This window comes from Vigna radiata, unplaced genomic scaffold, assembly GCF_000741045.1.
Source record: "Vigna radiata var. radiata cultivar VC1973A unplaced genomic scaffold, Vradiata_ver6 scaffold_335, whole genome shotgun sequence".
In the NCBI taxonomy this organism is placed as follows: Eukaryota; Viridiplantae; Streptophyta; class Magnoliopsida; order Fabales; family Fabaceae; genus Vigna; species Vigna radiata.
The window spans coordinates 156,622-162,907 of NW_014541821.1; the positions used below are offsets into that span (position 1 = coordinate 156,622).

The following is a 6,286-nucleotide window of genomic DNA, read 5'->3' on the forward strand; positions in this document are numbered from 1 at the left end:
ATATATATATATATATATATATATATATATAAAGGTTTATCTTTAAGCCTTTGTTCGCATGAACGGAATTTTCTGTTCACGATAATTGTCGAAGATGGATTTATGATAATTTTGTGTTCGTTTGAGTTGATTTGTAAGGATGGAAAAGCGAAGATTTGCGAGATTTCACTGTTCAGAGCATCTCGCCAATTCGAAACGATTTGCGCTAATTTAGGTGGAAAAGACTTACATGCCTCTGTACCATTATTAAAAAATTCTAACACAATATTCAGCCATGAACGAGTAAATATAAAAAAGCATGCACTGTTTCACGAGCACCTCTGTGTTGTATCCGGTTCTGCGGATGCCACCTCTGAGTTGTATCTGGTTGCAGTCACCGGTTGCAGTGAAGCACAACTCCGACACGGAAAATGCGAGTGAAACACAACTCCGACGCGATCTCGCTGGTAACGAAGGAGATCCTGAAGGTGAATACTCTGGAGCTGAAAATCGAAGAGGTGGATGAGGAGGATCCGAAGAAGGAGCATATGAAGCTTGAAGATAGTCCGTCGGGGGAGTCACCGAACATAGGGTGGGGATGCTGGTATAACCTCAGAGAGCTTGAGGCTGCAGTGCAAGGGTTTCCCAAAGGGATAGTAAATGTGTTGTTCTTCTTTGCTTTTTTCTTTGGGGGCCTGAGTGATATTATTTTAGTATTTTACCTTTTTATTTGTCTCCTTTTGCTTTTTTTTTTTATTTATTATATTTTTCGTGATTTCTGGATCTTAGTCTTTTCTTTTCTAGACACGTTAATTTAGCAGGATAAATGTATACAATAAATACTACATTTAAAAAAAATTATTTTATTACATTATAACTTTCTTAATTTTTTAAAATTAATTTTAATAATTATTTATAATTTTAGTCTATTTATAAACATTTTATACTTAAATATAACATTAATAAATAACATTTTATATTACTTTAATAATTAGGGGTATTTTGGTAAATTTTAATTTCTACCAATTAAACTAATTTTTTAAATTTTGTCACATCAATCAAATCTTACACTAATTCTCACAAACTTTACTCTCAAATCTACTTTCAGTTACCCACAAATCCACTTAAAAAAACAACAAAAAATTACCCTCAAATCCATTCAAATCATCTCACCCAATTCACCTCAAAAGAACAAAGCCTAAAGGAAAAGTTACGAGTAAGAGGTAAATGAAATTTATATATTTTTTTTTTTATTTTTGTTTTCTTTTCTTGTATTTGTGTTTGTGTGTGATGTAGTATTTTATAAGTCTAAATTGTGAAATAAATGTTATTTATTATGATTGTGATGAGATGTTAATATGTATTTGTTTTACTTTGTCGATGATACTTTTGATGAGAGTGATAGGAAGTTGATTCAATTTTTAAGGCTTGAGGAAAAGAGAAATGATACCCTATCTGTAAGGCTTGAGGGAAGCAGAATGAATGGTTTCTCTAGTGGTGAGTGATTATTGGTAAGTTGTGTGCAAGAGCTACAAATCAGTTACTAACGTTGAGTTCATTGCTCGTTGTATAAATTGTGATGATGACATATTTTGTATGGTTGTGTGAAATAATCGGTGTAATTATATGACGTAAGACACTGTAACTATGTAAAGTTTGAGTGATTTGTTATATTATGATGGATGTGTATGTTCTTAAAATGTTTGAATGATTATATATGTTAGCTTACCATAGAATTGATGTTTTTCACATGTAATCATCGTTTTATACATAAGTGTGTATGTGTGTGTGTATGACAGTTATATTATTGAGTGGTTCGGCAAGTGTACTGAATCGTTCAAGTAATAAACCATGGTAAGACCAGGTATCGTTTTTCCAAGACACTCGTGTAACACTAGTTAATTGCATGATTAGTAACTCACTTAGACTCAAGAACAACTAATCATTTATGAATATGTGCAAAAAGATAAATTCACAAATAATTACAAGGTTAGACATTGGTAATGAAAGCACTTAGAAATGGAAAGACTAGAAATGGTATGAAATGACAATGTTAAGGTTAGTTTTCACCAATTCATTCTTGTGAATACCCAATTTCATCTCCTCTCCATCAATTTACTAAAGTCAATCCACTAAAACACTCTAGCCCTAATCCCTTAGGTGAAAGAGCCTAGGATTTCCCTATTAAACTCCAATCCCTTGGAAAATCTAACAGATAAACTCGCATTAAGAACTAGGATCTAAGACAACATGTGAATCATCTTCCATCCCTAGAATCAATGAACCACAAGGACTCTTGCTTCAGTTTTAGGTTTCATCTTACATCCCCATAAGCCATGAAACCCCAAAATCAAGTCATGAAGTCCCCATTACATGCAAGCTTTAAGATTGGAAACAATAATACTAGCAATTGATAGAAAATGCATATATATTCGAATCAATCTTCCATTACAGAAGAATGCATAGGCTACATCTAACCCTAACAAGAGAACTCTAGAGCTTACAACATGGAAGATGGAAGAAAAAGGAGACCCAAGGAAGAAGAAGGAGATGTTCCCACATGCTCCACGCAGCCTCCAAGAGCTCCAAAGTGTGAAGTCGCGCCTCCAAGAAACCAAAGACCCCAAATGCTTCGAGACAACTTGAATAAATAGGAATTTTAACACACCAGCAGCGTCACTGCTCAGTGGTGGATTCCTGATGCTCAACGCCAGCCTTCGTGGGAGCTCTCTGTAACTCTTTCACTCAGCGTTGAAAAGTGGCGCTCAGCACCAATGCAACTACAAAAACCTTCACATTTTTTTTTTTATCTTCTCGCTTCTCTAAGTCACCGAGACTCTTCATGTAATGGAGGATCTTCCTAACATCAAAATGGATCAAACACAGGGAATTAAAGTATTATTTACGTAATGTAGCTCAAAATATAGATAAACACTAAAACTACGTAAAATAGAGGATTTAATTAAATAATAAGCTAAAAAGGAGCTGATTTTGTCTCCAAAATGAACCTCAAATAATGGTAAAAATTACCTATATCAAACTACCCCAAACTTAGAACTTTATTTTTTCTCAAGCAAAAAGGATTTTGGCTTAGACAAAACAACCTAACTACAATGGTCTAGCAACTCAAGAAAACAGTTTCAATCAAACAAGTAAGTTAATCATGTTTGCTCATCGTGGAAAGACCAATCAAGAGATAATGAAGCCTTAGCACGTCAAGCTTCAACTGTGGTGCTCACAAGACAAAGATTACAAGACAGATGCAAAGCCTTTATAAGGGATCAACAAACATGGCAAAATGTTTTCCTGAAATGCATGGAACCTTTCCTCACCAAATAAACTGTTTCACTCAAGCTCAATGGTTTATAATGAGGTGTGTCTTTCACTCTACCATCATAATGTCACACAAATCAGCTTTGCCCTTCATTTCAACCAATGTCAAACACATTCACAAGCAAGTTATCATCACAAGGACTTTTTGAGGCTTGTATTGTGGTTGGGCTAAGAAGAAAAATTGTTTTTTTCTAGATATAAATCACCTTGAGTTAAGAGAGTAGACTAATCAAAACATGATAACACAATTCTCACTTTTGCTTCAAAACAAATGAAACCAATTCTCAACTCATTTTCCCCACTTTCATTCATTGAATTCTTTTTATTGATCTTGTTCTTCTTTCTTCTTTTTCTTTTCTTTCTTTTCTTGTTTTTCTCAATGCTCCTTTGTAGCATGATTTTCCTAACTACCCTAAACCTAAACCATTCTCCTATACTAGAAATGAATACTCTACTCAACTCAAGGTAAGGAGGTCAAGGATTTTTCACATCAAGCTCAAGGTTCAAGGAATGAGAAAGTTCTTTTTCTTTTTTGGTTCAAAGGATTAACATTGGCTTATTTGGCTCAAAATTTAGAAGAGGGAGAAGAAAAAGATAACCTTGATAATTTGTAACAAGCAAGTGAGTAATTCAAAAGAAACTCAGGCAAAGTCAACTATGATCCAACGTGATAGCATTCAACAATAAATCTGAGGCACAACAACTCACAGGTTAACTCAAGGTTCCAAAATCTTTCAAACAAAATGCCAAGAATATTGACCACAATCAACACCAATCACTATCCAAACAAATATGAGCAACCACCATCTATGCTTAATAGCTCAACCAACATCATCTCAATAAATTTTTAAAATCAATCATAAAGAATAAGAGCAAACACAAGAAATTTTTAATTCAAACAGAACAAAAAGTATAATTCCTTAAGAACAAACCATTGCAAAAGAGTCATCCAGCTAGCCAAGTTCAAAATTAAAGACAGTAACTAAGACTAGAATTTAAAAACTGAAAGTAAGTAAAGCATCAAAATAAAATCAGGATCATCCATAAAAAGAATCCTGCAAAAGATCTACTCATCCATAAGTTGCAACTCAAGAGACACTGTCCTCGCTCCTATATAAGTTTGTGTCATCCTCCTCATCCTCATCCTCTTCTTCTTCTGCACTAGCCTCTACTCCACCTCCCCTAGAAGACTGGGCCTGGTCCCCAGGCCATGCTACTCGAGCCTTATATTCAGCTTCAGACATAATGTCTAGCTCTGGCATGGCCATGGTAATGTTCCTCAACATCTTTGCTGTAGCCAACTTACTTTTGTGGATAACAGCTACTTGTCCTACCACCATCTGCAACTGACTGTTAATCAAACCAAACTGATTAGGTTGAGGGGGGGCCTGCTGCTGACGGCAACGACATGGTGGGTGTGGTGCTGCTGCTATTGGCCTTCCTCGTTGTCCAAGCAATACTGATTGTAGAATGCAAGGTTAGTGGTCCGACATGGCCGCTCAAAAGAAGGTAATGAAATGTCAACCCCAACTAACTGACATAAGTGAGTGATTAAGGAAGGGTGCTCGAGGGGAGATTTGTTTTCAACTATGTGAGCGCATTGGCAGATTTCCTCAGCAATGAGACAACCCACATTCAAAGATCTCCCCAAAAGGGTGGTATACAACATAAGGGACCATCCCATGTTGATGTCGGAGACGTGAGAGCATGGAGAGAGGTTTGCATGAATCATGGCGGACCAAAGCTTGCTCACCGGGGTCAAATCAAATCTCTTAATGTACACAGGTTGTTGTTGCTTGTTCCTCTGGAAAACGCCCTAGGACGACAAACAACTCTATCAACTTCTCCAATATTAGCTCCATCTTCTACATATTGGGCGTACTGGCACAAATTTGATCCCATCTGCCACTCTGTTCCCAAGAAGGAATTGATGGTCTCTATATCGAAGGGGACTCGCCTTCCCCGGACATAACTCAAAAATGGTGCGGCTTCCTCAGTGAAAGTCCAAGCATTAGCGTAAAACTCCTTAACCACTGCTATGTTGGCGAAGGAAGGATAGGTACCCAGGCTTTGCCACCCTCTCCTAAGGTATTCTACCATAAAGTCTGGAATCTCCTCTAGCTTCACAGTGACCATCCTTTCCATCAAAAGGCTTTTATTTTCCACAACAACAAAGTCTTTCTCATGCTGCCTAGAGAGGAAATGGTTTGAGTAAAAATTTTTCTTCCTTTTTTGTCCCCTAGAGGGTTGGCCAAAGGCGTCGTTGTAGTACAGTGGTAAGTATTCCCGCCTGTCACGCGGGTGATCCGGGTTCGATTCCCGACAATGGCGCCAAAAACTTGTTGAGTGGTTCGACAAGTGTACCGAATCGTCCAAGTAATAAACCACGGTAAGATCAGGTATCGTTCTCCCAAGAGACTCATGTAACACTAGTTAATTGCACAATTAGTAACTCATTTAGACTCAAGAACAACTCATCATTTAAGAATATGTGCAAAAAGATAAATTCACAAATAATTACAAGGTTGGACTTTGGTATTGAAGGTACTTAGAAATGGAAAAGACTAGAAATGGTATGAAATGACAATGTTAAGGTTAGTTTTCACCAATTCATTCTTGTGAATACCCAATTTCATCTCCTCTCCATTAATTTACTAAAGTTAATCCACTAAAACACTCTAGCTCTAATCCCTTAGGTGAAAGAGCCTAGGTTTTCCCTATTAAACTCCAATCCCTTGGAAAATCTAACAGACAAACCCACATTAAGAACTAGGATCTAAGACAACATGTGAATCATCTTCCATCCTTAGAATAAATGAATCACAAGGACTCTTGTTTTAGTTTTGGGTTCCATCTTATGTCCCTATAACCCATGAAACCCCAAAATCAAGTCATGAACGTCCCCATTACATGCAAGCTTTAAGATTGGAAACAAGAATACTAGCAATTGATAGAAGAGGCATATATATATATA

General features: G+C 36.5%; 1 non-coding gene across 1 annotated transcript; it reads left to right on the forward strand.

Moving 5' to 3' along the window:
• Positions 1–5,571: 5,571 nt before the first annotated feature.
• TRNAD-GUC lies at positions 5,572–5,643 on the forward strand. Its single transcript has one exon. It is a non-coding gene; the product is annotated as a tRNA-Asp (tRNA).
• The last annotated feature ends 643 nt before the right edge of the window (positions 5,644–6,286 follow it).